Source organism: Lepidochelys olivacea (assembly GCF_965140295.1).
Source record: "Lepidochelys olivacea isolate rLepOli2 genome assembly, chromosome: 11".
NCBI lineage: Eukaryota > Metazoa > Chordata > Testudines > Cheloniidae > Lepidochelys > Lepidochelys olivacea.
The window spans coordinates 72,319,723-72,341,525 of NC_140421.1; positions in this window are offsets into that span (position 1 = coordinate 72,319,723).

Here is a 21,803-nt window from a genome sequence, read left to right on the forward strand (position 1 = left end):
TCTTAGGATGGATCCAGCCTCATATCTGCTTGTACCTTGCTGATGCAGACAGACACTTGTGGGGGCTTGGTGTTAGAGTACAAGGGTGTATTTCATTCTTAAATTTTCTCAGGTACATAAGCTAGGAGGCTTTTCATTTGCTTTCAATGCCATGTTACAGTTGTAGTGACTGAACTTGTGAGTTGAGTTTTCAGAGTACTTTGGCCAGTTCTGCTTGGAATTCCTCTGCGCTTTCAGCGAGGCCATAAGTCTCTGCTCAAAAAAAGCCTTGTAAGATAGTAAATATACCGTACGGTGACCTAAGAGCACCTCAGTGCCTACTGGCAAAGGGATCCCTGTCATAACAGCAACTGACCAACTCACTATACCTAACACATTACTGTCATGGTATTTATCTACACAGAACGTCATTTAAGGTATCCAACGAGAATTTCTATCATGCTGGTTATCAAGATCACTGTGTGATGTATGTTCATACTGGAAATCAGGCACAAATGTGTCCTGGATAATGGGATGTTGACGGACCTGTCTGCCCAGGTCTGGACTGTAAATGGAGCAGTGTTAGCCGGACACAATGGGAATTCTATTTCCACATTGAGTCAACAGGGAAAGCAAGTTAACGGAAGGGTTAGAAGAACACCATGGCATCTGCACCTAACGAACAAACAGCAGGGGAGAGGTATTTTGTCGGGGGCTGTACTTCAGAGGGGACGTTTCCAAGGTTGACTAGAGACTATATGTAAGCGGGGAATAGTCCTGCTATTGTGAGGAACTTTCCTGGCTTCTGCACTACCCCGGTGAAGTGGGCTAGCGAAAGGATCTGAGTCCTCGCTCCCACTCCCTTTACCCAGTGTCCTCCCTGCCCTTGAGGACTCCCCTTCCACTCTCCTGTCTGGCAGAGTTCTCGTAACCCCAACAAGTCTGAGCCCAGGATTCTTGGGGGGCTCGACCCCCAACCCTGCTGTGGTCACCCAGGACAGGGTCTAGGATGCCCCACTCTGGGGTACTCTCTGCACTGGGCACTTCTCTGACCCACTGATTATTACATACAATTTGAAGCAAATGCAAGTTATTTAATAAACAATTAATTTTAAAAAGAATAAGGGGAAATGGGAAAGGTTAAAGGAAACACATCAACCTGCTCTGTGGCAGGGAACATCACAGACAGTGTCTCTGGAACGTCAGGGCCGTTCACAGTCTGCTCCTTGTAAGACCCAGGCCCCTTCTCCAGCCCTGGCCGTGCTGCAGGGATGCTGCCGGTTGGACACTCGCTCTGGTGGTGGCCACACGCTCTAGGTGGCAGCGCCCTTCTTCCCAGCGTTGCCCCCGCCCCCATCAGGGTTACCAATCCCCCTTCAAGTCTGGCCTGCAGAGCTCCTGGCTGAGGTGTCTCCCTGTGCGGGGCCCACTGCCCAGGGTCCCCCTCGGTCTCCCCAGCTGCTCATGACACCCGGCTCTGGACTGCTCTAGCCCCAACTCCACCACTCTGTTAGCTCCAGCCCCACTCTGTCTCAGCACGGCTGCTGCTCTGCCTCCAGCTCCCTGGGCTGCTTCTCTGGCCCCTCTGGTTCTCGTTGCTACAGCTCTGCTCCCAGGACAGGTCTGCTCTGCAGGCTGCTTCTGTGACTCTGCTCCCAGCACTGACCTGCTTCCTGGGCTGCTTCTCTGGCCCCTCTGGCTCTGGTTGCTGCAGCTCTGCTCCCAGGGCAGGTCTGCTCTCTATGGGCTGTGCCTCTGGCTTTGGGGCTGCAGCTCTGCTCCCAGGACAGGGTCTGCTCTCTCTGGGCTGCTTTTCTGGTCCCTCTGGATCTGGCTCAGCTCTGCTCCCCAGCTCAGCTCGGGCCCCCGCTTTCTCCTTAGCTTGGCCCCACTTTGTTTGACCCAGGCAAATCCAGCTCACACAGAGGACGGGACCTCCCTGGCCTCCTGACTCCCTGATTAGCGTGCTCACCCTGTCATTCACACTGACCTGGAGCATTGGCCTCTCCCCATTGTTCCTGGGGACTGTCAGTCTCAGGGTCCTGATTTCCCATTGACCCTTCCCCTTTTTAGTACTGGGAGCTAGCAACTAAAACACCCCCACTGAATGTTAGTAAGGGGGCAACAGTCCCCTTACATATAGGAAGAGGTTATCTGTCACTGAGGGAGCAAAAAGAGCAGCACTTTTCTGTATCCATGAAAACTGGATCTTGGCCCAGTTGCACTGTGATGCTGAGAGGAGGCTTTTGGTGAGAAATTGCCTTAGACAAGGGTATAGCCTGTTAACAAATTTTACTCAGGAGACAATGTGCTTGTGTTATTAATTATAATCATTTTCTGTTTTGCTTGCTTAGTATCACTTGAATCTCTATTCTTTATTAATAAACTAACAGTAAAACCCAGAATAAGTTCATCACTGTGCAAAATATTGAAGTGTGAATCCTCAGCTGAGCTCACAGACTGGTGTGTACAGTGGAGTTGGTAATTTCTGAGTGTCCAGTGATAGGGGCTGAAGGAGAACATTCTTAGAATCATAGAATCATAGAATATCAGGGTTGGAAGGGACCCCAGAAGGTCATCTAGTCCAACCCCCTGCTCGAAGCAGGACCAATTCCCAGTTAAATCATCCCAGCCAGGGCTTTGTCAAGCCTGACCTTAAAAACCTCTAAGGAAGGAGATTCTACCACCTCCCTAGGTAACGCATTCCAGTGTTTCACCACCCTCTTAGTGAAAAAGTTTTTCCTAATAGCCAATCTAAACCTCCCCCACTGCAACTTGAGACCATTACTCCTCGTTCTGTCATCTGCTACCATTGAGAACGGTTTAGAGCCATCCTCTTTGGAACCCCCTTTTTTCAGGTAGTTGAAAGCAGCTATCAAATCCCCCCTCATTCTTCTCTTCTGCAGGCTAAACAATCCCAGCTCCCTCAGCCTCTCCTCATAAGTCATGTGTTCCAGACCCCTAATCATTTTTGTTGCCCTTCGCTGGACTCTCTCCAATTTATCCACATCCTTCTTGTAGTGTGGGGCCCAAAACTGGACACAGTACTCCAGATGAGGCCTCACCAATGTCGAATAGGGGGTTGGGAACTGATGCACGCCAGGTATGACCGGCAAGGTAGAGTAAGGGCTGGCAGAGTCCTTGAGGAGTTTATTGGGCTGGCTAACAGACCAGCCCTTCCAAAAGCCTAAAAGTGCTCCTAAAAACAAGAGATGAAACAGTGTCCTGGAACCTGCTCTTCCCTTTGAGAGGCATGAAGCTTTTTTACACTTGATTCCCTTAAAATGGAACTTCTCTTAAAGCCTGAGACATCAGGATCAGTTTACCATAAATCTTGACACAGGCTTTTCTCTCTTCAAATGTAGGTTCCCTGATCCATGGAAGGTGCAAGGCTTCAGTTAGTCAAGAGAACAGCTCCAAAACCCTGGAGGAGATGGAGTCAAGCTCAAGTCCTGACACTTTCTGAGCTGGGTAAGTGGACTGAACACTGAGGCTGCTGCCTTCCTAAATCAATAGTGAAAGCAATGCTTGTTGTCTCACTTAACTTCCCCTAACCGCTATCTGAAGGATGAGTGGACATGTTTAAGATGTTAAAGTAATATTACAGAGATAGTTTTTGTCCTATATACTCCTACTCAAAGGTGGAATGGTACTGCTATACAAAGCACTCAGAATCAGGGAATGAGAATGCAATGCAGTTCTATGAAAAATTCTACTAGACCTCTGCTTTCTGCTCCAGGCTACTCATAAATTAATTTTACTGTTCTTCTGGGGTTCATCTACATTTTTCTCAATTGCAATCAGCTCATGTGCATCTCGCTTTCTAATGCAATTACACACTAACCTGGAGGAACTGAACTCCAACATGGCTTTGTCCATAGGCTGCACTTTCTCCACCCAGCCATAGAGGGATGAGATGCCATGAGCTCCAGAGCTCTTTTCACAGAATTTAATTGCTGTTTGCAATAAACAGCAGATCAGAGATTCCAAGCCTTAAGGCATTCTAGTTTCTGGTATGTAAGCTTACCTGTGGGCATTCCAAACGATGGCTATGCTTGGTATTAACTGAAACAGATATTAGCTGTTTTCTTCCACCTTGCAAGAGTAACTTTAATTAAGTGCTGCAGAACTGGTGCTTCAATAGCTGTTTGCTTTTCCAGTCTTCAGTTGCAATCATACTATAGTAAGCATGTAAGAGTTGTGCCAGAAAACTTTAGTGCCTTGTGGGAAAAGCTGTCCCTAGGCTATTGCCTCCATAGTCTTTCTTTCAGGCAGCTTTCAATAACATTGCAATTAAAATCTAAGTATGATTCACTGTAAAAACACAAGTGTCCCTGCATTCTCACATGTTTACTTAGCCGGTTCAGCTTGGTGCACATTTGCTTTCTTTTGAGAGTGCAAGTTTGAAATTCAGGGTAAAACTTCCAAAAAGATAGTGGACATCTAAGAAAACTGTATTCTTGAATCTCAAGTGCACCGTTCATGCATTTGAAAAAGTTACATCAGTTTCTCCTTTACAAATCTTCTACAGCCGTAAACAAGCAATATGTTTGCTTCATTGGCTGCCTTTGGCTACACACACAATCTTCAATATACTGCAGCAGTGAGCTAGAAACTACAAAGATATGGCCTGCTCTGTACCTTAGAATCATAGAATATAAGGGTTGGAAGGGACTTCAGGAGGTCATCTAGTCCAACCCTCTGCTCAAAGCAGGACCAATTCCCAACTAAATCATCCCAGCCAGGACTTTGTCAAACCTGACCTTAAAAACTTCTGTGGAAGGAGATTCCACACCCGCCCCCTAAGTAACGCATTCCAGTGTTTCACCACCCTCCTAGTGAAAAAGTTTTTCCTAATAGCCAACCTAAACCTCCCCCACTGCAACTTGAGACCATTACTCCTTGTTCTGTCATCTGCTACCACTGAGAACAGTCTAGAGCCATCCTCTTTGGAACCCCCTTTCAGGTAGTTGAAAGCAGCTATTAAATCCCCCCTCATTCTTCTCTTCCCCAGACTAAACAATCCGAGTTCCTTCAGCCTCTCCTCATAAGTCATGTGTTCCAGTCCTCTAATCATTTTTGTTGCCCTCTGCTGGACGTTTTCCAATTTTTCCACATCCTTCTTGTTGTGTGGGGCCCGAAACTGGACACAGAACTCCAGATGAGGCCTCACCAATGTCGAATAGAGGAGAACGATCACGTCCCTCGATCTGCTGGCAATGCCCCTACTTATACATCCCAAAATGCCATTGGCCTTCTTGGCAACAAGGGCACACTGTTGACTCATATCCAGCTTCTCATCCACTGTAACCCCTAGGTCCTTTTCTGCAGAACTGCTGCCTAGCCACTTGGTCTCTAGTCTGTAGCGGTGCATGAGCCAGTTATCTTGTCATAGAAGGCAATTAGATTAGTCAGGCATGACTTGCCCTTGGTGAATCCATGCTGACTGTTCCTGATCACTTTCCTTTCCTCTAAGTGCTTCAGAATGGTTTCCTTGAGGACCTGCTCCATGATTTTTCCAGGGACTGAGGTGAGGCTGACTGGCCTGTAGTTCCCAGGATCCTCCTCCTTCCCTTTTTTAAAGATGGGCACTACAATAGCCTTTTTCCAGTCATCCGAGACTTCCCCTGATCGCCATGAGTTTTCAAAGATAATGGCCAATGGCTCTGCAATCACATCCGCCAACTCCTTTAGCACTCTCGGATGCAGCGCATCCGGCCCCATGGACTTGTGCTCGTCCAGCTTTTCTAAATAGTTCCAAACCACTTCTTTCTTCACAGAGGGCTGGTCACTTCCTCCCCATGCTGTGCTGCCCAGTGCAGCAGCCTGGGAGCTGACCTTGTCTGTGAAGACCAAGGCAAAAAAAGCATTGAGTACATTAGCTTTTTCCACATCCTCTGTCACTAGGTTGCCTCCCTCATTCAGTAAGGGGCCCACACTTTCCTTGACTTTCTTCTTGTTGCTAACATACCTGAAGAAACCCTTTTTGTTACTACCTTGTAACTACCCTACCTTGTTGCTCTTTATCTTGCTTAACTGTTGGTCTGTTTAGCCAGTAACAATTATGCTCATGCTAGTTCTCGTTTTCAGCCCATCGCTTATGGGTAGTGCATGACTTGTGGCTTTCAACTTTTGTAATTCAAAGCAGGTACTTGCTATAGTGATAAATGCCATAGAAAGCAATGAAGTACATTTAAAAAACCCTATTAGAACACTAGTTTTACAGATGGGCTCAAACAAAAACATGTGTTCATGCATTTGAAAAGGTTGCATCAGTTTCTCTTTTAAAAGTCTGCTACAGCTGTAAACAAGCAGCATTTCTGCTTCCTTGTTTTCCTGCTCATTTATGAATATGTTGAACAGCACTAGTCTTAGTACAGATCCTGGAACACGGCTCTTTACCTCTCTCATTGTGAAAACTGACCATTTATTCCTACCTTTTGTTTCCTGTCCTTTAACCAGTTAGGACCTTCCTTCTTATTCCATGGCAGCTTACTTCGCTTAAGAGCCTTTGTTGAGAGACCTTGTCAAAAACTTTCTGAAAGTCCAAGTACACTATATCTACTGAATCACCCTTGTCTACATGTTTGTTTTGACCCCACCCCGAAGAGTTCTAATAGACTGGTGAGGCATGATTTCCCTTTACAGGAGCTGTGTTGACTCTTCCCCAACAAATCTTGTCCGTGTATGGGTCTGATCATTCTGTTCCTTATTATAGTTTCATCCAATTTGCTTGATACTGAAGTTAGACTACTGGTCTAATTGCCAGGATAGCCTCTTGAGCCTTTTTTAAAAATGGGTGTCACATTAGCTATCCTCCAGTCATCTGGTACAGAAGCTGATTTAAGTAATAGGTTACATACCACAGTTAGCTGTTCTACCATTTCATGTTTGAGTTTCTTCAGAATTCTTGGGAGAATGCTATGTGGGCCTGGTGGCTTATTAAACAGTTAAACTAAACAGTTTATTCAAAAACCTCCTCTATTTATACCTCAATCTGGGACAGTTCCTCAGGTTTGTCACCTAAACAATGGCTCAGGTGTGGGAATCTCCCTCACATCCTCTGCAATTAAGACTGGTGCAAAGAATTTATTTAGCTTCTTCACAATGAACTTCTGTTCCTTGAGTGATCCTTTAGCACCTCGATTGTCCAGTGGCCCCACTGATTGTGTGGCAGGTTTCCTGCTTCTGACCTACTTAAAAATGTTTTGCTGCTTTTTTGAGTCTTTTGCTAGTTGCTGTTCAAATTCTTTTTTGGCCTGCCTAATTATACATACTTACACTTGCCAGAGTTATGCTCCTTTCTATTTTCCTCAGTAGGATTTGACTTCCAATTTTCAAAAGATGTTTTTTTGTCTCTAACTACTCCCTTTACTCTGTTTAGCATGGTGGCTTTTTTTTTTAAAATCCATTTAACTAGCTTCCTCGTATTTATGTAGTTCCCCTTTTTGACATTAAATGCTACTGTGGTGGGTTTCTTTTGTATTTTCCCCCCCAGAAGGATGTTAAATTTTTATTATATCATGGTCGCCATTACCAAGTGGTTCAGCTATATTCACCTCTTGGACCAGAACCTGTGCTCCACTTAGGACTAAATCAAAAATTTCCTCTCCTCTTGGGGGTTCCAGGACTGGCTTTTCCAAGAAGCAATCATGAAAGGTGTCTAGAAACTTTATCTCCACATCCCGTCCTGAGCGTGACAAGTACCCCGGTCAATATCAGGAACAATAACATCAGAATGATACTGGAGTTAGTTTGGAACTGTTAAGACTGATTCCTATGTTTACTGAATGTCTGATTAAACTCAATAGAGGACTGAAAAGAAATTACTAGTCTTTCTTCAGTGTAATTACGTGTAGTTTTGCTCATCCAAAGCCCCACATGTAACCTCTTTTGTTGCTGAGGTTGCTAGAGAACAGTTTCTGAGGACTGATCCATCATGCAAGCAACTGCAATTTGTTTGGCTGTGAAAGATTGTCTGGGGTGTAAGAGCGCTATCAATTCTATGCATGTTTTTACCTTTGCAATCCTTTATATGCAACCCAAGACCTGCTGTCTGCCTGTACTCTAAATGCTCTTGCTATCTGCAGATAAGACTAGTCACTTTTCTGAGTTGTCCATAAGGAGCTGAGCAACACTTAATAGGTACAGACCTTCCTTGACAGACAGCCTTGGTCTGAATGAATGTGTCTGCCTCCCCAGCTTTCCATTCCAATTTCATTTTCTCTAGTGACTCTATCCAGCAAGGGGAAAGAATTTATTTTTGAACCTGTGGATAAGCTGACAGTAATAGAACACCTTTCCAGCCCTTGCTTGACTTAACTGCAGAAATAACTAATTAAGTGCCTTTTCTTACAGGGACTGGGAATATCTAATCTTCCACTGACCTTACAGTAGGAGCTGGCTGTAGATAATTGTAGCCGGGTAGGAACATGTCATTTTATTACTTATTGTATTTGGCCCAAGGGAGGCAGCATCTTCTTCAAACTGAAGTGATAATTACGTAGACAAACTTCTCACAGACACACCCGTCCCCCAGAATGTATTACAAATAATCTTTTGTTCCCAGATATATCACATTTCCAATCTACTCCTGTATTTCCCATCACTGCTCATATTTGGGAGCCATGTTCACTTGTGGTTGGGGAAGGGAGTTGCATATAAGTGGAAGCTGGAGGTAGAATGGGGGAAGAACAGTGACAAGCACTACTTGAGCAATGAGTGTGGTTTTCTGAGGGAGGGGAGACGGGTAGTTAACGAGCAGCAGCCAGGCATGCAAGAAGCAGCCCCAAGAGTTGGGCGAGACGACCTTCATGTTTGTCTGGCTGCCTAGCATGCTTAGCAGCTGAACTTGTGCTGGCTGGACTGGGAGGTGGAAATACAGCTGCATATCGACGGTATGTCATGGAGTGAGAGGACAACAGCTGTGGGGAGGAGCTGGCATCTCTGAGCTGCTGGGGTCGATGGCAGGAGGTTAAAGTTGGATGCTATTTTAGAGTCTCTGCATGTGGGCCATCAAGGGCTTGGCCTGTATATGGAGACCAGGTTTCTGTAGCCAGACTGGGAGGTGCAGCAGGGTTCCCAACCCGTATGTAAACGGTGGCTGGGGTAGCCTGGGTTCTCCAGCTCACTGTGGGTCTCTGTCTACTGTGGGTAGAGACATGGTCTCCATCAGCATAGTATGTGAACACCTCACCATCTTCAGGTTTCAGAGTAGCAGCCGTGTTAGTCTGTATCCGCAAAAAGAAAAGGAGTACTTGTGGCACCTTAGAGACTAGCCAATTTATTTGAGCATAAGCTTTCGTGAGCTACAGCTCACTTCATTGGATGCAACTTCTTAACTATCTTCAGTGTAACTTCCTCTTAACACCCTGTGAGCAAGGGAAGTGACCACAGCCTGTCACGCTGATCCATGCTGTCTCATTGTAGTCCCCTGTCTCTGTGTGCAGCTGACTCTTGTTTTACACTTGGACTTCTTGGGGCAGGGTCTGTCTTTGTTCTGTGTTCATACCACCCCTAGCGCACGGGGGACCTGGGCCATGACTGGGGCTGCTAGGTGCTTCAGTGACAGAGTTCATGAATGCTAATGGGAATTGAGACACACAAACTACCTTTTTATGGTGGCTTGTCCAAGGTGTCACAAGAAGTTTGTGGCACAGCAGGGAATTGAGCCCCAGGCTTCCAAGTCCCAGGTCACTGCCCTAACCACTGGATCATTTCCCTTGTGCTGCAAGCCAATTTGGAAGGTAAGATGAGTGTCTCTGTAGCACAGTGGGAGGGCTGTGTCAGGGTTCCTTCCCCACTGTGAACTCTAGGGTACAGATGTGGGGACCCGCATGAAAGACCCCCTAAGCTTATTTCTACCAGCTTTGGTTAAAACTTCCCCAAGGCACAAAGTTTTTGCCCTTGGATTAGTTAAATGCTGCCACCACGAAGTGATTTAACAACCAATCAGGGAAAGGACCATTTGGAGTTCCTATTTCCCCAAAATATCCCCCACAAGCCCTTACACCCCCTTTCCTGGGGAGGCTTGAGAATAAACAAGATGAGCACAGACCAGCCTTGGATTTTTAACACCCAAAAAACCCAATCAGATTCTTAAAAAACAGAACTTTATTAGGAGAACAAAACAAGATAAGAGAACAACTCTGTAAGATCAGAATGGAAGATAATCTTATGGGCAGTCAGATTCAAAACATAGCGAATCCCTCTAGGCAAAACCTTAAGTTACAAAAAGACACAAAAACAGGAATACACATTTCCTCCAGCACAGCGAATTTCACAAGCCAAAACAAAGAAAACCTAATGCATTTTTTAGCTAGATTACTTACTATCTTTACAGGAGTTGGAGGGCTTGCACCCTTGATCTGTTCCCGGCAAAGGTATCACACAGACAGACAAAAGCCTTTTCCCCCCTCCAGATTTGAAAGTATCTTGTCCCCCCATTGGTCATTTTGGGTCAGGTGCCAGCCAGGTTACCCGAGCTTCTTAACCCTTTACAGGTAAAAGGACTTTGCCTCTGGCCGGGAGGGATTTTATAGCACTGTATACAGAAAGGTGGTTACTCTTCCCTTTATATTTATGACAGGCTGAATCTCACAACTGTTTATAGATTGAAGGTCAAGATACTGTATCTGCAGCTCATGGAAGGCGAGAAGATTAAAAAGAGGGGACTGGTCTAGCTTGTTTGTGGTGACTGCAGGAGTTGGGGGCAGAATATAGGGGGGCTACTGGAGGCCTGCAGCTCATGCTGATAACATGGATAGATAGATGGGGATTTCTGGCCTATAGTCTAAGGACAGTTGGAATGTGGAGAACTTTAACAATAAGCTTCTCTGCATACCAACTTTGAATTGCGATGTTGCAACTAAATTCTCCTCTGCAGATATCTCAAGTGCATAATTTCTCTGTGGACTTCAGCATACAAACTCCTGTGCAGATTGTGCTCTAAAAATAGCTTTTTGGCTCATGGAGTTCATAAGCACTTTGGATGGAGTTCATAAGCACTTTGCAGAGATTTTAAATCCCTTAAACACCCATAACCTCTCCATGTGGAGTTAAGCAAAAATAGTTTGATATGACTGTCAATGTTATTACAAATCCTGAGTCTGTGTGTAAGATGAACCTCAAGTTTCTCTTCTGGATGCAAACTATGCATGAGAACTGTATCTTCCTTTTTTTAAAGAAGGGGTGGGAGGTGGGGAGCTTATCTTGAAAAATGATAGATAACTTTAATGTTGGAGTCATTACTGTGCAATGTTGAAATGATTTTTTTTATTCAGCTTGACTATTTTAGTTTGTCATGTCCTAAAAACAGTTATATAGAGTAGCAAGGTATTTAGTTCTGATTTTTTTTCTCCACCCGCCCCCTCTGCAAAAAAACAACAACCCATATCAAGGGGTGCTCTGAACAGAACTAAGCACAGGGTGTAGATGAGAGGGTTTTTTAATAGCTCTTTTTGGATTACAGCACCGTTCCAGAAAGAAGCTCTAATCCTCACTCTATACTCAGTTATCTTTCTGCAATCCCCTTTAAATCTGGTGTATCCATGAATTTAATCATGAGGTCAGAATTAGCATAGCTCTGCCGCATCTCATTCTACCTTGCTCTATTCCCAGAGCCTCATGAGTGCAGAGTGTGATTCTCAAAAGCTCACCGCTTTCATTATTAGCCCAATTAAAGGGACTGCCCCTGTATAATTTATTGAGCACCTAAAGTGTGCTATGTGCTTTTCAAATACCTATGTGGCAAGGATCCTGTCTGCATCATGTTTTGATCTTACTACATCTGTCTGACACGGAGGAGATGATCATCTCTTCCTATATTACATATGTGCACATCTTCTGCTCTAATATCTTAAGAGGGTATAGGAATTGCTGAATGGCTTTGTCCCAAAAGATGCCCAAAGCAACACCCAGTTCTCATACACGGCTAATAGCTTGTGAATTATTCAGCAGAGCATTTGGTTTTATGCAAAAACCTCTTCCTGCTCTTAGGCTTTACTTTGCAGCTCTTGCTTTTCTTACCCTGCAACTCTCAACTCCTAGATCTACACGATTTCAGCACAATCATGGTACAGCTCTGACTTCAGAGGGTAACGATCGTCACTGTCTAGACTCAACAGTTTGTCTGGGTTATGCGATTAACTTGGATGACCGGGTGTGTCAGAAAACAGACAGTCCTTCCTGGAATTCTCCCAAAAGTGCTGCCCAAGATTTTCTGTGGGGGCAGGAAGGCCGAGAATTTACCTTGATTAAACAAGTATATTGTCACTTACTACTGTATGAAATAGTTTTGTGTGCCAAGAACACTGCATGATCTGTTCACATCTTTTCCATCCTCTTGGCATCCCCTGATACCAGCACGAGCCCTGTACCTTTGCATGGCTTACTACAGCATCCGGAGCAGCACACTCCTTCCCAAAGCTCTGCATCACGGAAAGGAGTGTTACTGTGGGGTGCAGGACTGTCAGTGACGCATGCTAACATTTGCATTATTTTGTATGGGGTCTCTCTGCAGGGAGTTGGGAGGGGAAAGTGATAGCTCTCCTCTGCCCCTGGTTCTGCTCCTTTCCAATTGACTGAGCTCACAGTGCCTTCAGAAGAACAAAAGTCAGGTCAAGGGAGGGGGATAAACCACAGAGCTGGCACTTCACCTTATGTGCCCCTTGGCCCAGGGCTTCCCCATACAGGCTCCCTCCCCTCACAGAAATGGAGGGGCTAACCTGCACTTAACACATTGATCTGCTAGTGTAATTTAAGCTCCTCCCCTCCCTTTGGGGGAAAAAAAATCCTGCTCCATACACGGCACATGTGTGGAACTTCCTTCAATTAGAGGTGTGTGGCTGTTTAATATATGTAGCCTCCAGATGAGCATGCCTGGTGTTTACGTTGTATTTCCGCATTGAATTTGAAGGTGGCTGAGATGGTCACTATGTTGACAAGGCTGTCACAAGAAAAACGGTTAAAGCAGGGACTAAAGGGCTGCTGACCTACAGGGAAGGGAACTGGAATAGGAGATTAAATATTTAAAACCTAAATTCACGTTCTGCTGTTTGATATGCTTCTTTCTTCTATCATGAGACAGTTGCCTCTGCTTCTCCCTCCCTTCGCTAGATACTGAATGAGGAAAAGCAACCAAAAAGAAAAGAGCTTAAAGACTCTGAGTACAGAGCCCGTCGGATGGGGAAGACTTGCACTCTGACAGTACAGTTAAACATACATTATAACCCAAATGATTCTGCCAGTTCCTGTGCTGACTGGCTAGTAATGGAGGATACAATTGGAGCACAGGGATTCATGTACCGTCAGGTGACCAAGAAACAACTGTACAAGATGGAAATCAGTGCCCTTTGGCTGGTGCCTATTTAATGCATTCCTGCACCCTGATCACTTGAGAAAATTCCTTCTCTGTATAACAGGCTGTAGGGCACCCAGGGGCTGTGGTGACAGGTGCCATATACATTTTATGCATAAATTGTAGGCTCACCTTCACTAGGCAGTTATTAATAAAATCTAACCTCATTTAGTAGCTGCTGACATTTAATAGATTAACCTTTATCATGTAACTTCACCATGCCAGGTGCAGGAAAAAGTAATTACTTTTAATAGAATCTGCCCTTGATTTAAAGCTGCAGGGGAAGCAATTAAATTTAATAACAGTCAAAAGCCATGATTCTAAATGAAGCTATATGGCCTCTGCTATCAGTTTCATACATTTTATTGTGTGTAAGATATAAATACTCTAATATGTTACAAAATGGGGCGTCGTGATTTTTCAGTGTTAAACATGTATACCAGGGCTGTATTTGGTCCCTTGAGTGAAATATCAAAGTTAATGCAGTTGAACTGTGGCTTTTTTTAATATTCAGAAATGGCTGGTGGTGATTCAGGGTTCTCAGTGTGAGCTGCTATTTTCCAAAACTTAGTTTTGAATATACACTATATGCAAAACACATGACAAATGCATACTATTATTTTTCTAGCTTGGTCAGTTTGCAGTTTTCCGTTCATGAATGCCCATGTGATTGGATAGTAAGGAATCCTGTCATTTAAGAGTGAAGTTAGGACATCATACATCGCATGGGGTGAATGGGAAGATCTGTAGTGTACTAGCAGTTATCCATGTGAGATGGTAGCATGCCTTTCAGGGATGGTGTGCACGGTGAGCAAAGGACAGGAGAAGGAGCAGCTGTTTAGATCCAGTACAGTGTGAATTCCTTGTCTGCCATCTAGCACTTTATCAAGTGCTTCCTGTCTAGGAGGTGCAGTTCTTGCACAAAGAAGCTAGGATGGATTTGCGCTACATAGTGGAAGTAGATTCCATGGTTGCAGTAGTGAGACCTACAAGAAGTCAGTGGGTATCTTGCCATAGAGCTCAGTAGGAGCATGATTAGGCTGTGATGACTGAGAGCTAGCTAGCAAGCATTTTGTTCTCAAAGTGCTTCACAAAAGAGTGTCATAGAATCATAGAATATCAGGGTTGGAAGGGACCTCAGGAGGTCATCTAGTCCAACCCCCTGCTCAAAGCAGGACTGATCCCCAATTAAATCATCCCAGCCAGGGCTTTGTCAAGCCTGACCTTAAACACTTCTAAGGAAGTAGATTCCACCACCTCCCTAGGTAACGCATTCCAGTGTTTCACCACCCTCCTAGTGAAAAAGTTTTTCCTAGTATCCAACCTAAATCTCCCCCACTGCAACTTGAGACCATTACTCCTTGTCCTGTCATCCGCTACCACTGAGAATAGTCTAGATCCATCCTCTTTGGAACCCTCTTTTAGGTAGTTGAAAGCAGCTATAAAATCCCCCCTCATTCTTCTCTTCTGTAGACTAAACAATCCCAATTCCCTCAGCCTCTCCTCGTAAGTCATGTGTTCCGGTCCCCTAATCATTTTTGTTGCCCTCCTCTAGACTCTCTCCAATTTTTCCACATTCTTCTTGTTGTATGGGGCCCAAAACTGGACACAGTACTCCAGATGAGGCGTCACCAATGTCGAATAGAGGGGAACGATCACGTCCCTCGATCTGCTGGCAATGCCCCTACTTATACATCCCAAAATACCATTGGCCTTCTTGGCTACAAGGGCACACTGTTGACTCATATCCAGCTTCTTGTCCACTGTCACCCCTAGGTCCTTTTCCGCAGAACTGCTGCCTAGCCATTCGGTCCCTAGTGTGTATCGGTGCATTGGATTCTTCCATCCTAAGTGCAGGATTCTGCACTTGTCCTTGTTGAACCTCATCAGATTTCTTTTGGCCCAGTCCTCCAATTTGTCTAGGTCCCTCTGTATCCTATCCCTACCCTCCAACGTATCTACCTGTCCTCCCAGTTTAGTGTCATCTGCAGACTTGCTGAGGGTGCAATCCACACCATCCTCCAGATCATTAATGAAGATATTGAACAAAACCGGCCCCAGGACTGACCCTTGGGGCACTCCGCTTGATACTGGCTGCCAACTAGACATGGAGCCATTGATCACTACCCATTGAGCCCGACAATCTAGCCAATTTTCTACCCACCTTATAGTGCATTCATCCAGCCCATACTTCTTTAACTTGCTGACAAGAATACTGTGGGAGACGGTGTCCAAAGCTTTGGTAAAGTCAAGGAACACCACATTCACTGCTTTCCCTTCATCCACAGAAACAGTTATCTCGTCATAGAAGGCAATTAGATTAGTCAGGCATGACTTGCCCTTGGTGAATCCATGCTGACTGTTCCTGATCACTTTCCTCTCCTCTAAGTGCTTCAGAATTGATTCCTTGAGGACCTGCTATATCATTATCACTATCCCTGTTTTGCAGATGGGGAAACTGAAGTACTCAGCAAAGCAGTGCTGAACCAGGAACTGAAGCCAGGTCTCCTGACCCCCGTCCAATGCTCTATCTGCTAGGCCACACGAGCTTCTAACCAGAACCATACTTCAACCATGTGTGTTTGAGGGGGGATGAGGGGGAAGGGACTAAACCTGCATAGGTCCCACTGAAGTTGCCTGAGCTCTGAGGCATGCATGGTCTACCTGAGCAGGGCTGACTGCAATACTGTAGCCTAGGTTTTGTACTGGAGCATTCCATGGGAAACCAAGGGGGTACACAGATTCTTATGCTTCAGATCAGCCTTGGCTTGTTCCAGATGAAGGATAGGATTAAATGTAGGGCTTTCCCTGCTCTACCCAGATACCCAGCCTTTCCAACACTCATAGCAAGCCAGAGATCTGATTAACTTGTCCCCTTCACTCTTTATGTAAAGTTTGTTCTTCACATTCCCTTTCACTGGCAATGGTTTTACTGATCGCTTAAGGATATCTTGCTCTCTGATCTGGGCTAGTGCAGGCCTGGTCAGCAAGATGCCTGGGCAGCTACTGCCAGCAGCTTGGTGCATGGTCCTTCATGTGTCAGCACCCAAAGGTTCCCTCGTTGCTTCGGGGGAGACAACAACCAAGCTGTAAGTGCGCTGGAGTGGCCACTGCTAGCAGTGTTGAGTGTTAGCGTGAAAGACCCAATGTTATGAATTGGCTGAGGTGCCAGTTAGATTTAAAGCTGAAATCTAACAAACTAGATGGCAATAATGCTTATCCAATTGGCAAATATTAGAATGTAATCTAATAGAATAATCCCTTGTATTGAGTCCAGAGAGTGCTAGCTTACGAATGTAATGCTAGGTTCTTTTCAGGTCAGTTTTTACCTTGAACAGTATTTCTCAAATCAGGACACTTGATTATTGTTAATGAATCAACAATTTATTAATTCACGCATAACCACACCAGTATATAATCCACAGTTCATCGATCAAGTGTAAAAGCCACCAAGAATCATAGAATATCAGGGTTGGAAGGGACCTCAGGAGTCATCTAGTCCAACCTCCTGCTCAAAGCAGGACCAATCCCCAATTTTTGCCCCAGATCCCTAAATGGCCCCCTCAAGGATTGAACTCACAACCCTGGGTTTAGCAGGCCAGTGCTCAAACCACTGAGCTATCCCTCCCCCCCTAGGTTCTAGGCAAGTTCTGAACACAGTCTCCCAAGTAAGTGTCATAGACTAGGGTTGAGGCAGTGCAATTATACCACATAACAATACAAATTCCCTAGGTTTACTACATTTACTTATAACCATCAGTTAGCAACTCTCTAGTATCTCTAACATGTTTATTACACTTCTGTTGCTTTATCAAGGATGCACTGTCTTAAAGGCACTTGAGTGTGATCCCTACTGTTAGTTAAAATTTGTCCCTTTCATACCAAATTATTTATCAAAAGAAATTGTTTTAAATTTCTCTCAGGCCAATTTGTTTGGACTTATAAAGGAGAGCATGCACAAAGCGTTATTTTGCTGTAAAACATTGTTTCTTGAGGTCTCACTAAGGAGTGTAGAATTAACAACCTAACCTTCAATTTTTAAAGAACAGACAGAAAAATACAATCTTTGAAATGAAATCTCCCCACTTCTTATCTTGTTAACCCTGGGATGTGGAAGAGTCTCTTCCACACAGCTGGTTTGGGTGTCATTCACACTTCTGGAATCTGCAGCTTCTCCATGGGTTCAGTCAACTCTGGGGTCCCACATGTTGACCTCAGTTTTATATATCTTGATTCCAGGGCTTGTTGGAGAGGGGCCACACTCTGACTTCTATTGTATGCTTGTCAACTGAGTGCTCGGATTTCAGCTCTGTTTCTCTGCTGCATCTAATGGTATCCAGTAGAGGAAGTCAGTGTATAACACACTTCTTCAAGCTTATTCTTATCAGGGGCTTTTGGTTTCATTTCAAGGATTGTATTTCAGTATTATCCCTAATTAATGCTTGGAATTTCCCCATTTTTAAGCAATTTGTGCCACCTGAACACAATGAAAACCAGCAAAATCCCTTATCTTCCAAATCTAAGGGGCATGCTCCATACATTTTTTGACAGTATATATGCATTTCACTTCATTTAGGCCTTACAAAAGAACAGGAGACATTATCCACATATAGAGAGGCAGCCTGAGTCACAGGGCAGACAAATGTGCAGCTTCTAATTTGGGTTGAAAGATCTACCGATGGGACAAAGATTATCAATGGCATATTGGATTCATAAGGCTAACACATATACTGGTTATAATTTGGGGAGAAGACATGTAAACTGGACTTTATGGGGTAACAGGCAGCTTTGTCCTATTTGACCTTCAGTATTCTGAGTCTCCCATCAAGCTCTTTCTAGACTAGGCTGAAGTTGGTTACCCCAAATAAGGAACTGGGGATAAGGAACCAACTTCACCCTTTTGAGCTCTGGTTGGGTTACTTCGCAGTTTCCCCACCCATCTCTTGATTGATTCAGTGTGCAATGGGCCACTTGCATAGGAAAGTAGGATGTTGACCTACTTCGTAACCTTTTGGGTTTCCTTTTAGCTAGGCTGGGAGGGAGAAAGAGGTTTATCCATAAGTAACTTGAGATCATTGCCTAAGTGATTAACAATACTCTCATTTAGCCATCTTAGTTTCTATTCTAAGAGTGGAGCTCCTAACCTTAGCTCATCTGTGGGTGTCAAGGTTCCTTCCCCACTCTGAACTCTAGGGTACAGATGTGGGGACCTGTATGAAAACCTCCTAAGCTTATTTTTACCAGCTTGGGTTAAAACTTCCCCAAGGTACAAACTATTTTCCTTTTTCCCTTGAACTTTATTGCTGCCACCACCAAGCGTCTAACAGATATATATCCAGGAAAGAGCCCACTTGGAAACATCTTTCCCCCCAAAATCCTCCCCAAACCCTATACCCCCTTTCCTGGGGAAGGTTTGATAAAAATCCTAACCAATTTGCATAGGTGAACACAGACCCAAACCCTTGGATCTTAAGAACAATGAAAAAGCAATCAGGGTTCTTAAAAGAAGAATTTTAATAGAAGAAAAAGTAAAAGAATCACCTCTGTAAAATCAGGATGGTAAATACCTTACAGGGTAATCAGATTCAAAACATAGAGAATCCCTCTAGGCAAAACTTTAAGTTACAAAAAAACACAAAAACAGGAATATCTATTCCATTCAGCACAGCTTATTTTCTCAGCCATTTAAACACACAGAATCTAATGCATATCTAGCTAGGTTACTTACTAAGTTCTAAGACTCCATTCCTTTCTGTTCCCGGCAAATGCATCACACACACAGACAGAGAGAGACTTTGTTTCTCCCTCCCTCCAGCTTTTGAAAGTATCTTGTCTCCTCATTGGTCATTTTGGTCAGGTGCCAGCGAGGTTATCCTAGCTGCTTAACCCTTTACAGGTGAAAGGGTTTTTCCTCTGGCCAGGAGGGATTTTAAAGGTGTTTACCCTTCCCTTTATCTTTATGACAGTGGGTCTTTAGGCAAAGCGTCTCACACAGGACTTGTCTACAGTCACAGCACTGCAGCTGCACAGCTACAGCGCTTGTGAAGATGCTACTTGCATGGACAGGAGAGCTTGTCCTGTTGATCTAGGTACTCCATCTCCCCGAGAGGCGGTAGCTGTGTCGACGGGAGAAGCCCTCCCATTGACATAGTGCCATCCACACTGGAGTTCGGTCAGTATAACTGTGTCATTCAGGGGTACACACCCCCGAACGATGTAGTTACACTGACATACCTTTGTAGTGTTGGCAGGCACAGTGCAAATAATTTTCCCTGTCTTTACTTTCTAGGTGGAGTTCAGTACTAGGTGGATCCTACTTTGGGAAAAACAGACATGGATAGCTTTTCTAACTGTCGAAGGCTAGAAGGCATAAATTTTTTTTCATGTAAGGGGTATAGAGAACAAGTATCTATAAAGGATGTGTCCTTACAGGATCAGAGCCCCCAAAACCATCAATCTGGCGGCAGTGGGCTGGAGTCCACTAAAAATGTAAGCACAGATCATAGAGGCGGCCTTGCAATATTAGCCCAGGGCTTGCATGCTCCCGACAAGCGATTTATGACCTTGGGCCACTCAGAGGGGCAGAGGAAGTAGTGAGGGCAAAAAGTGCCTTCTCTGACTCTGTTTCCTCCTAGGATTGGTGGCTGCAATCCTCCCAGCCTTGAGGGTACATGGCTTCTCCTCCTTCACCTTTTGCGGTTGATTCCTCATCACTTGTTGCCAGGCAGTATATCTGTTTTCCATCACCATAGTGGGTGGATTTGGAGTAGGGGTGGAGCACTACCTGCTGCCAGAAGTAACCAGTAGCCAGTGTTCTCCCTGTGACAGAGCCATATCCTCCTCCCCTAGTGTTGTGACAGCAGTCCTCTCTAGCTGGATAGCTTCCTCAGCCTTGGATGTCACCATATGAATACTCTCAAGGAATTCCTCTGGGCACGGATGCTCCTTAGCCTAGCCACCTCCTCCTGTAGCTCTCCCACCTGTTTCCTGAGAGATTCCATCAGCAGGCACCTCTCACACTGGATAGTCCCCCCCAGCCTGGTTTTCTGTGAGTGGGAAATGCCAGCCACAGTCTTTGCAACTCCACACCAGGATCTGGGTAGAGGCATCCATGGTTAAGTTGTCCGTCTAGATGCAGGTGAGGGAGACAGGAGCAGCGTTGGCACTGGTGATGTGGCCCTTCCTAACCATAGTGGTTATATTATGATTCCCTCTTACAAGCTCTCCTGTTTGCGGTCCCTTGGTCACTTAGCTTCTGGATTTTAAGGCCTTCTCACCTACATGAGCCCTACCCCCTTGTTAATCACACAGCGGAGGGTGATCACAAGGCTGATTAAGGCTGATCAAGGATGATCCAGGGAACAAAAGCTCTCCAGACACACAATCCCAACTAACCCAGTTACTGAAATTCAGAATGCAGGCAGCAACCTTCAAGTAAGTGCAATCCTGCATTAACATTGGAGGAAAATGGATTTGTCTTTGTGTTGATATTAAGTTCCCTAAATATAGCAGCAAAGGGGCAGCCCACAGGGTCGACTGACATGATTAAGACATGTCAGTTTCATAGCCAATGGTAGACCAAGGGTGTGGTGTGGCCAGCATCACATCTGACTGCCTTTAACAGCCCTAACCAGGTGGATTAGGTACCCATTTTGCAGTTGTGTGAAATGGATGTGACCTTTAAGTGGGAACTGCCTGCTAATGTGAACCTCTTGATGGTAGGTGCTAAAGAAGAAACAAGTGATTCTTCCTGGCCTGCTGTTAATGCACTGGGGGAATGATTCCAGTGTTTCAGTGGAAGTACCCTACAGAGAGAACTAATCTCGTGCACAGGAAGGACTCCCATCAACAATCCTAGTCGTAAGTGTATACATTCCAAGGGCAGAGGGGACCATTGTGATCATCTAGTCTGACCTCTTGTATTACACAGGTCAGAAAACTTCCCAAAAACATTCCTTGGGCGGATCTTTTAGAAAAAACATCCACTTTTGATTTAAAATAGGTCAGTGATGGAGAATCCATTGCAACCCTTGGTAACTTGTTCCAATGGCTGAATACTTTCACCATTTAAAAACGTGCACCATGTTTCTGATTTTCCATCTGAATTTGTCTCGCTTCAACTTCCAACCATTGGATCATGTTATACCTTTCTCTGCTAGATTAAAGAGCCCACTATTAAATACTTGGTTTCAGAGTAGCAGCTGTTAGTCTGTATCTGCAAAAAGAACAGGAGTACTTGTGGCACCTTAGAGACTAACAAATTTATTTGAGCATAAGCTTTCGTGAGCTACAGCTCACTTCACCGGATGCATGCAGCGGAAACTATAGTGGGGAGATTTTATATACACAGAGAACATGAAACAATGGCTGTTACCATACACACTGTAATGAGAGTGACAGGTAAGGTGAGCTATTACCAGCAGGAGAGGAGAAAAAAAAAAGCCTTTTGTAGTGATAATCATGGTGG